This window comes from Nicotiana attenuata, chromosome 1 (genome assembly GCF_001879085.1).
Source record: "Nicotiana attenuata strain UT chromosome 1, NIATTr2, whole genome shotgun sequence".
NCBI lineage: Eukaryota > Viridiplantae > Streptophyta > Magnoliopsida > Solanales > Solanaceae > Nicotiana > Nicotiana attenuata.
The window spans coordinates 56341130-56352955 of NC_031989.1; the positions used below are offsets into that span (position 1 = coordinate 56341130).

Sequence of the window (11826 nt, forward strand, 5' to 3'; positions counted from 1 at the left end):
TATATCACAGTGAACTAGTTCAAATACTGATTTTGTAGTGGTACTGCTTAGCTGAAAGGGCAACTTGGTTTGTTTAGCTACAAGATTGACAATGCAATGATGAGAATCAACTGTTGTGAGTTTCCTTAGTGCTTCTACTCTCTTTATTATATCTAAAGGAGCATGTCATAACCTTCTATGACATAAAGTGCTAGAAACAGAAGTACATGAAGAGAGTGACATAGTATTTATTGTGTTAACACACTTATTTGTTGCATGATGTAGATCTTCTTTTGAGGTGCCTCCTTGCAAAATGTACATCTCATGTTATTCTCTACCAATCCCCTTCACATGACCACTGAAGAGGTCCTGAAAAATACAGAAGTCAGGGAAGAATTCAACCATACACTTTAGCTCTTTAGTGAGTTTTGAGACTGACAGTAAGTTGAACTTAAAGTCAGAAATGTACAGAACATTAGAGATCTCCTGGTTACTTAATACACAAGTGCAACATGTGTTGACACTAACACAACATTTCCAGTAGGCAAATATACTTTGTTTGCTTCTGTATTTGAAAGTGGTCTATGAGTATGTAGCATCTCTAAACTTGAAGTCATGTGATTTGAAGCCCTAGTGTCAACTATCCACTTACTATTGACACATTGAGACATAAAAGTATTCATATGGTTTAGAATACCTGCTGTAGCACCTTTGTTGGATGTGTCTGATCCTTCTGAATTCCCTTTAGAAAGTAGATGAATAATTTGTTGATATTGCTCAGGAGTGAAAACATGAGCTGGATATGGCATTTGCTGGATGAGAGCAGGTTGACTCATTTGTTGTGTTGTACCTAAGTTAGATGATCCACTTTCTCTAGATTGTTGATTGACAGTAGGTGTCACATTGGTTGCCATATTACATCTCTCTGCACATGTAATTTCTGCATTGCCTGCATAATTGGTTGTCCTGAACTAATTCCTTTTCTTTTGGCTTTGAAGTTAGAAGGATATCCAATCAATTTGTAACAATTTTCTTTTGTTTGTCCCTTATAGTGACAATATTCACATTGAACTTGACTCCTTATGAACTTATAATTCCCAGCATTATTCACATTCTTACTGCTATATAGGGTTGTACTCTCCAAAGCCTCAGTAACCTGAGCAACTTGTGTTGTGCTTGTGAGGTTTCTTTGACTTTCCTGATCTACTAACAAAGAATATGCTTTGTTTATACTAGGGAGAGGAGACATCATCATGATCTGAATCCTTTGAGAATAGGACTCATTCAACCCAATGAGAAATTGAAGAAGTCTTTGATACTCAAAGTGATGGGCATATTGTTTAGATTCAGTACAAGGACAACTAGGATAAGGCATGAGGGAATCAAACTCATCCCACAACTCTCTAAGCCTTGAGAAGTAGTCGGTTACAGTCATAGTCCCTTGGGTCAGTGTGTGAACTTTCTCTATACAAATACAGTATTCTCGAACCATTTACTTTATCAAACCTCTCTTTCAAATCCTCCCAAACTCCATGAGCACTAGATGCATACAATACATTACTCTACAACCCTGGTCTCACAGCATTCATTATCCATGAGAGACCTATAGCATTAACTTTCTCCCATAGATCATGAAGCTCAGGCTCAAATTTAGACTTAGGAAATATGCTATCGACAAAACCTAGTTTACTTTTACCTAGCAAGCCAATTCTCATTGCACGACTCCACAAGGCATAATTGTCTGATCCAATAAGTTGAAGAGAAATCAGAAAACTACCCGGTGTATCTGTTGGTTTTGAAATGTAGTAGTTCCAACCGTGAAATTACCAGTAGTTGAAGTTGTGGCAGTGTGTTCATCTCCGATCGCCATTGTTGACTAAGAAATAGCTTCAGAGTAAGTAGCTTAAAAACCCTAGCTTCAATCGAAGGTTACTCTAGCTCAATTCAGCACTCAATTGCAGAATTGAAGTAACAGAGAAGACGAGATTTGCTCGCAAATTAGCTTAGATTTCAATGGTGGATCTGATACCATGTTAGCTGCCATGGATATGAAATCAAAGCTAAGAAGAAGAATAGGAAATCAGAGAGAAACCGCTTGCATTTCTGAAGAAGAATGCAATTGTACAAAGTCGACTACTACTTGTAACAACCTAACCGACTTACTTAACCATCAAATAACTCTTTAACTCTAGTTTAATATTACATTAAAATTAACTAGAGTTAACTACTAGCTTATTGCTCAGCTGCTGATTAACATTTAATATTTAACATAATTAATTTTAAAGTCATGCAAATATCATATTTTTAAAAAAATCTTAAATACGTGTCAGTCAAATAGTTTCCAAAAAAATTCATATCTATATATATTAAAGCAAGAAAGTTTGCCTTCTCATTTAGCTAAGTGGCAAGTTATTAAGAAGCCAAGTGACAATCTATTAATAAGACATTTGGCAACTTATTTCAATTAAAATAGATATTTTAATACATAGTTTTTCGGCTAATAAACACTCATTCATCCCAATTTTATCGCCTCTTTTCCAAAAAATTTTAGTTACTTAAAGTTAATTGTATGTGTTTTCAACTAAATAAATTAAAAAATACTAAAAATTACAAAAATACCACATCTTAAACAAAAGAACCGTGTTTTATATTTACTAAAGCTTCTTATCTCTATCTCTTCTTAAACAAAATTCCCAACTCTCATGTTAACTCAATGGTCAACATCACTTGGTCATGGAAGATGAGAAGAAACTCAACAACAAGAAATAGTGTATGTTTACAAAATCAGAAACGGGCTAAGACCTCCTCATATCAGAATGGTTATTATCTAAAATGGAGGGATTTCTACTTGAAAAAGATTCACAATTTTTCGATAGCAATTACATTTTATCATCTCCAACAAAATTCAATTCGAGGTATGTTTGTGCAGATGACTCTTCTCCTTAATTTTAGATATAAACCCTAAATTAGTTGCTTGGAATTTAAAATTTTCCCTTATATTTTATGGAGTGAATCACACATTTTCCTGCTCTTTTTATGAAAATTTCTTTTCCACAATGTTAATGCCCCTAAACACACGTATTTTATTTCTTATTTATAGCAAATAAAAAGATTATGCGAATATATACTATATACAATACATACATGTAGCAACCAAATTTTTTCATACTAAATTACTGCTTAGGGTATATATATATATATATATATATATATATATATATATATATATATATATATATATATATAGAGAGAGAGAGAGAGAGAGAGCGCTACATCGAGCATATTCTTTAGTACAGACAATCCTTTGATCAAATTTTCTCTAAGGCAAAATATGGTGGCAAAAGTTGACTATATCAGCGATATATCGAGTAACAAGATGAGTTGGAATTTGAACGTATGAGTCGTGAGATTGTGGCACGTTCTAGATCGCGTCAAACCAGACAACCCGTTGTCCCTTGAATTAATTATTCAAGACGAAAAGGTTTTTTTTTAGATGCATTTATTTTTTCCCGTATTTCGACTACAATCTCCATCTTCTGATTTGTACTATGGAATTCATCAGGTTCTGCGTGTATTTAATCAACTGCAATTTCAGTTTTTTATGGTCTAGATGGAGATATATTACTTATTCTATAATAAAAAGGTGCGTTCTTTTTATTTGTTTATCTGTCAACAAAGTAAAGAGGTGTTCGCTAAACATTAAACTAAATATTTTTTTCTAAAGTAGAAAAGAACTTTTATATACTTGAAATCATTTATATTTTGTTCTAAATAATTTTTTTTCATGGGCGAGAATTTGGAGATCTTAAACTATAAAATATCTAAGATTATTGTCATATGAATAGTAATAACATAAAATCCGCATTTTGTGTTATTTGGGAAAGGCAGGCATTCAAATAGTATGTTTTACCCATTGGTGCTTGATTGTTTAATATAATCTGTGACAACACTGTACAACTGAGTATTTGCCCGACTCAATATTATTTATGAATTGTTTGTTTCGCAGTTCTTTTAGTTGAATGTGTTATCAACTTTGTAGTGACTATTTTTCTAATTGCATTATTGATGTCATAGGAGAGGTTGTAAGTTATGATGAAGTAAAATCACATAGCCAAATACTAATTCTCCGCAAGCAGATGCATTCACTGTATGTGATCGTTACTCAAATACTTCATTGTTTTCCCTTTGATTTTATATAATCGATTATCAAGTTTAAATTAATTTTGTTATTATTTTCTTAATAGGACCCTGATTTCAATTGTGAACAAGTCACTGATGCAGACACAACTTTCAAGGTGAATAATTCAAACTTTGCCTGTATAGCTTCTCATCTACAATATGGTTTTAATAATTTATTTTTCTTCTGATTATTTGACCCTTAACTATTTTTTTCTCTGTAGGATTCAATGGCTGATAATGAGATAACTTCTCCTGCAAAGACCCATGCCAAGAGAAGTAGAGAAGAGGTTGATGATGATCTTGCACAATTTTCAAGTAACAAGGTTAAAAGAGTGATTAAACAGGAGAAAAATCCATGAATGGATGCATTTACCTCATTTGAAATGACATTATTCGTACAATTGCATTAGCAAGTACTTTGGTATGAAGGAGAAGTAGTTTTATTTGTATTTTAATTTGGGTTCTACCATTTAAAATCATAATTTAATATCTGAAATTACTTGACTCTTTGTGTTATCGACTTTATTTATATTAGAAGAGCTATTGTTTTGAAATATCGCACTAATATCTCATGTGAACGTTTATGCTATTATATCATTCAAATAATGATGAGAAGGAACTTATGAATGTTATATGTGACTTAAGTGAATGAATCAAGTGCTGAGTTAAGGACAAATATTACTGTTGATTATATTTTTACTGTATTGTAGTTGTAAATGAATTGATGATAATTATAAAATTCCAAAGAATTTCCTAGAACAAAACCTCTCTTTTTTTTATACATATGATGCATGTATATCATTACAACAAGAAATACTTTAATTGATCACACTCTAACATAATTGTCTAATGCCTTTTGAACTAGAAAGACTTATTTTACTTTTCATATTATATAAAGATACCCCAAATACTTTCTTTATTATCTGCTTAGAGGAACATTGTGACGAGATTCTCAATTAGGGTTGCTTATCAGGCGGATTGGGCGGTTATTTACTCTTAACGGTTTGGCTTATCGGTTATCGGCTTTTAAATGTATTAATCAGCTAGCCACTCGATAAGATATCGGGCGGATTGGTATCGGTTTAGCTCTTATCGGGCGGTTATCAGCGATTTATCGGCGTAATTCAATCTATATTGCACATGACTCAATTTACCAAATTTAGCTATTATCTTTCTGCATCAGCGCATTCTTTCCTTTCTTTGCAATTACTTAAACTCGCTCCAAGTCATACACCACTTTTGACTGTCTTAAGGAGTTCTATTTTCTCTCAGGAACAGCTATAGTGTGGATGTCGTTGGAGTGGAATGCACACCAACAGATTAAAATTAAGAGTCCATAAAAATCAATAGAAGTGGTTTGCAGCAGATTTTTAGAATGTTATCCCTTTTGGCCTATGCCTTTGCTGCTGCGATTTAAGTCTCTGAATTTCAGTTGGGTGAGCTATGGAAGAATCTCTAGTTGAACTTCTTGGCCGCAATTTTCTCAATGTAATGTCTCAATGATTTCCTTCTGATTGGCTTTTGTAGCAATACAAAGTGTAACGACCCGACCGGTCATTTCAGCAGTCGGAGGCCATGAACAGCTTCATTTCCAGTATTATGACTTGTACGCGTGGTCGGAATTGAATTTCGGGAAGTTCGGAGTTGCTTTGGGAAGAGAATCCTCATTTCGGAAGCTTAAAGTTGAAAGAATGATCTAGGATTGGAATTTTGAGTAAACGACCTCGAAATTAGGATCTGAAGGTTCCAGCAGGTTCCATGATGATCTCGGACTTGGGCGTATGCCCGGATCGGGTTTTGGATAACCCGGGAGTGTTTTGGCGCCTAATGTGGAAGTTAGCATTTTAGAAGGAATTTCTTAAGTTTGGCTTGAAGTGCATTTCAGTGTTATCGATGTCCGTTTGGGATTCCGAGTCTGGGAATAGCTCCGTATGGTGATTCTGGAGTTGGGAGCGCGATCGGAAGTGAATTCGGAGGTCCGTAGGTCATTTTGAAGCCATTTGGCTAAAGATAGAAATTTGAAGGTTTTTGGGAAGTTTGACCGGAGGTTGACTTTTTGATATCGGGGTCGGAATCCAATTCCGAAAGTTGGAGTAGGTCCGTAATGTCAAATATGATTAGTGTGCAAAATTTGAGGTCAATCGGACGTGATTTGATAGGTTTAAACATCGGAAATAGAAGTTTGAAATTCTAAAGTTCGTAAAGCTTGAATTGGGGTGTAATTCATAATTTTAGCGTTGTTTGATATGATTTGAATCCTCGAGCAAGTCCGTAATGTGTTTTGGGACTGGTTGGAGTGATTGGTTGTCCCGGAGGCCTCGGGTGGATTCCGGGTGGTTAACGGATCGAAAATAGATTTTTGGAAATAGCTGAGTTGTTGGTTGCTGGTGTTTCCGCTTCTGCGGAGATGGGACCGCAGAAGCGGCCCCGCAGAAGCGGGAAAGAAGCCGCAGAAGCGGTCGAGAGTGAGGGCAGCCAGGACCGCAAAAGCGGCCCTTGATCCGCTGATGCGGAACCGCAGAAGCGGTAGGCCGACCGCAAAAGCGAAAATGGCTGGAGCCCCCTTGTCCGCAAAAGCGGAGTTTTGGCCGCAAAAGCGTGACCGCGGAAGCGGTAATAGTTCCGCAGAAGCGGAAATAGCTGGGGGCAGAAGCATTGTTTTTGAATCGGATGTTTGGCCATTTCTCTCATTTTCTTCACTTCATTGGGCGATTCTTGGAGAGCTTCAAGGAGAGATTTCATCATCAATGTTAAGGTAAGCTACTCCTACTTATTTCCAAGTTAAATACAAGACTATACCATGGAATTAGACATGAAAATTAGTATAAAAATTGGGGTTTTGGTGAAAAAACCTAGAAAATCATATTCTTGGAATTTAGCCCCGATTTTGGGTATGGAATTTAGAGAAAATTATATATTTGAGTTCCTAAGGTCATGGGTAACCTTTATCTTTGAGAAATTTTGGATTCCTTTTATGGAATCGATCCTCTTTGACTATACAAGAATATGTGGAGCTCAGCATGTCTGGAAGCACAGGAGAACGTTCGTTTGCTGATATTATTACCAGTATTCGATACTGGGTCATTCATAGCATTACTATACCTTCCCTATTCATTGCGGGTTGGTTATTTGTCAGCACCGGTTTAGCTTACGATGTGTTTGGAAGCCCTCGGCCAAACGAGTATTTTACAGAGAGCCGACAAGGAATTCCATTAATAACTGGCCGTTTTGATCCTTTGGAACAACTCGATGAATTTAGTAGATCGTTTTAGGAGGCCCTAATGACTATAGATCGAACCTATCCAATTTTTACAGTACGATGGTTGGCTGTTCACGGCCTAGCTGTACCTACCGTCTTTTTTTTTTGGATCAATATCAGCAGTTCATCCAACGATAAACTTAATCCGAATTATAGAGCTACGACACAATCAAACCCGAACGAACAAAATGTTGAATTGAATCGTACCAGTCTCTACTGGGGGTTATTACTCATTTTTGTACTTGCTTTTTTATTTTCCAATAATTTCTTCAATTAACAAAACGAAAGAGAATAAATAAGATTCTCTTAGCTCATTCGGAAGGATCTCATAATTTAATTATCCATGACTGTTTATGTCTCTAGCATGACCACTTGATGAAATCTGGAGGGAAGTGGGGTAAATGGCCGATACTACTGGAAGGATTCCTCTTTGGATAATAGGTACTGTAGCTGGTATTCTTGTAATCGGTTTAATAGGTATTTTCTTTTATGGTTCATATTCCGGATTGGGTTCATCCCTGTAGTAATCGAATGAATTGAGTCGTCAACATGAAAGCGTAAGAACTCAACGGGATTCCCTTCTTTGTTTGTTTGATTCGAAGGGGAAGGGCCCGTTGAGTTCTTAAGAATCATAATATTTTTTTCGTCTAAATGATAAAATGGATTTCTTTTTCTTTTCAAAAACTCCATTTTTCTCATTTTTCTGATCATGTTTTTGAAAAATTCACTATTCCGACCACCTCTTCTTTTTCTATGATAGTATCTATCGGTACTTTCAAAGTTGGAAGAAAGAAGGAATCACTCAATTTCTTGGCTGCTATAATATATTAGATATCGTGCAAATCCTTTCTATACTAATCTAATGTAGAACCTTACTCTCTCTATTACATTACTCTATTTATTTTTTATTGTTTTCATATTTCATCATCAAATTTTGTATAAGATAAGTTGATTGAAGAAGTTTTATTTAATTAATAAAATTTCCTCTCTTTTTTTGTTTTGTTTGTCCACCGCTTAGTATATTATACGTAAAAATGGGGGGGGTGGGGGTAAGGTAAAGGGTTTCTGATACATCTGGAAAAATCGAAACCAAGACTAGGAATTTTTAACAAACAGGGTCAAGAATCATTACTCTTTCGTTTCGACACAAGAAAAAAGGATTTTTCTACACCCCTTTCTTGTGTCGAAGACTAGGAAGACAAATAATCCCTCCTAGAATTTTTTGTTCCCCACATTTATCCCCTGCTTCCTTATGTCTAGTATTTAGACAAATTTGACTTTCTTTCTATTTAGAATAGAAAACTATTGATACGTCTTATGGCATTGAAATCTGTCAATAGTAACATAGTCACACTACTCCAATAAAAAAAAACGAAATAAAAATAATGAAAGTCAAATCTGCGAATCTAGAAATTCATTTCGGCCAATTGAACCTTCTCGAACTGTTTCTTTTTAAGAACCAAAAAGATTTGTGCCAAAATAACAGATGCCAAGAAGAACAAAAGTCCTTGGACACGTAATGGATCTTGAAGTACTATTTCTGCATCTCCCTGACCAAATCCGCCTACATTAGGATTACTCGTTAATGGTTGATCAAATTTGATAGATTCGCCCTCGGAAACAAGAAGTTCTGGTCCGGGAGGGATNGAGCAAGTCTAGTAGAGTCTCGCGGATCAGTACGGAGACGTCTGTACTTATCCTCGGGAGGCTACAGGGCTGTTAGGAGTACTTCCCTTCTTTGTTTCCTTATCGTGCGGTTCAATTCCCTTGAGGCTTATGCCTTTGGTTTCTTTCTACTCAATCTTATGCAAGCGCTGTTATAAATCGAAGATTGAAGGATTGCAATGGCACTACAAATGTGGTGCGGGATGATTCTCCCGGTATAGTTGATTGGACTGTTATAGTCACCTTATGGAAGGATATTCTAGTATTCAGCTCAGTAACAGAACTTCTAAGAGCCTTGAGGCTAGGCACAGGTTGCCATAATGCTATGAGCGATTATTCCGCAGTGTTGTTGTGATGGTAGGGTGTTTGCCCACATGTCGGGGCAGTGAATGAATTGAAAGGAAGTTTACTCACTGTGTAATCAAGGGATTCTGTATTTTATTCCCGGCAGGGGAAAGCCAATCGAACTAAGGATGGTCAGATGTGGACTGGTGGAAGTAATGAATCGTGGTAATTGCAAGTGTGGCGGAGTTCTCCTCTACATGGGGGTGTCGTTGTCCTAATTGAACGCTTTAAGTTTGTCGGTGTTATAATCTGCTACAATTCGCCTTATGGCGGGATATTGTGAAATACTATTGAAGATGCAACCATCAAATATCGCATGGTGCGGTGGTTTAGGATTGAACCAGTATTTTAAATGTTGGCGGTTCGAGAAAGATGACCTTCGGAGGGGTTTAAGTCAGTAGCGACCTGTAGATTCAAGTTCTATGAAGAAGAATTTTATTAAGGCAACAACTGAGCAGCAAGAGATGAGAAAGACATATGGGAAGTGTCAGGCGGAGTTTTAAACTTCTAAAAGGCCAGGCTTGGGGAGCACAGGCCGAGCAGTTGATTAAAGAAGTGAGTTAGCCCAAAGTGGGAGAGCAGCGTAGCTGCGTAGGAGCTTGGTAATGAGAAAACTATGCACCTTAAGGGAGTCTGGAACGACTTGAGAATATTGGTGCTGGGTTATTGGCGTCTTCGGATCTAATTTGAAGTAGGGATTCTTGTGCGGCCGGGGATTTAATATAACGGAGGAGCCGCTTAAATAAAGGGGGATGTAGCATGATTTTGAAGTGGAAGGATGTTGTCGCACACATGATGAATGTCCACGAGGGGTAAGTGAACTGGTACAGCTAAGGAGTGACAGTCGGGTGTTATTTTGTCATCGGCTATCCCAGGTAATGATGTATGGCACCGTATGAGTTGTGAGACGGCTTGGTAAATTCATATGTGTTAAGGTTCCGCGTGGCGACGATGTTATGTGAGCGGAATGGCTCTCGAGATTTAGATCTTGTATCGCGCCTCAGTTGTACTTGGGTTTTGTAGCTTATGGCGCTATGTGTTCCCCAGGGAATGGTACTATACACTTAGAGTGCTTAAGACCGAGATTCGGTAATTCATTATAATGAGCAATTTAGCTCGATGTGTGTCTCTTATGTGAGTTCTACGTTTGGATCGGGTGGCACGCCGCCATGGGTATGTTATTTGGATCGGGTGGCACGCCGCCATGGTTATGTTGTAAGGATTGGGTGGCACGCCGCCATGGTTATGCTGTGTGGATCGGGTTGCACGCCGCAACATAGTGATATGAGTGTAGTTTCCTATATGCTATTTTTGTGTGTTTCGCTTCCTATTTTCTAAGGAAAGTCCGTTGTAGTGCGGGAGTTAGGTTCCTCCTAGAGTTCGTTTTCCTTTTGCAATGCGTTCGAATTGGTGGCCTATTGGCGCAGGGTAGCATCATATGAGATTTTAACAATTTCTGGGGTGGCTTATTGCCTGAGCAGCTGTATCGGATGAGACGAGATCCTTGATCTAGGATTCTGTGCAATCCAGCTATATGAGGTACGTTATGGAGATAAGACCATTATTGGGTTCAGAATGAGGCGAAGGCCTTGTCAGGAGTATTGACCTAATGTTTTGTTGACTCGGCAATTGATTATGAATGTTTGTACATCTCTTCCGTCATGGCGGTATGGTAAAGGTTAGAGTAAGACCTGTATGTGTCATGGGGTGCAATGGGAGCATCAGATTAGTAGGATTTTGACTAAATTGATAAAAAAAGGGTTATTGTGGCCCTACGAGTGGGTAATACAAAGTGTGAATTCAACAAAGTTATGCAATCGTGTTTGAGTACAGCGTGTCGTGATTGATATGGTGATCGTATGTTGGAAACATGCCTGACATAGGATTCCGGATGTTGGAATCGGGCTCTAAGGCTTAATTGCTTGAATAAAAGGGAATACCTTCAGAATTTATCGAGCTAGCGTGCTCAGCTAAGTTGTGGTAGCACGGGAAGGTGCATGAGGTGCTAAACAGTAATTTCAGACTACTTCAGTATGGTTCTCAGCACGTTCGAGGACGAACGTATGTTTAAGTGGGAGAGAATGTAACGACTCGACCGGTCGTTTCGAGTGCTAACGCTCCGTTCAGCAGTCGGAGGCCATGAACAGCTTCATTTTCGGTATTATGACTTGTACGCGTGGTCGGAATTGAATTTCGGGAAGTTCGGACTTGCTTTGGGAAGAGAATCCTCATTTCGGAAGCTTAAAGTTGAAAGAATGATCTAGGATTGGAATTTTGAGTAAACGACCTCGAAATTGGGATCTGAAGGTTCCAACAGGTTCGTATGATGATTTCGGACTTGGGCGTATGCCCGGATCGGGTTTTGGATAACCCGGGAGCGTTTTGGCGCCTAATGTGGA

At 37.6% G+C, this 11826-nt stretch overlaps 1 long non-coding RNA gene across 1 annotated transcript; it reads left to right on the top strand.

The window, feature by feature from the left end:
* On the top strand, window positions 4052-4584 carry LOC109227043. The gene is made up of 3 exons (XR_002068215.1): window positions 4052-4126; window positions 4224-4274; window positions 4380-4584. It is a non-coding gene; the product is annotated as an uncharacterized LOC109227043 (long non-coding RNA).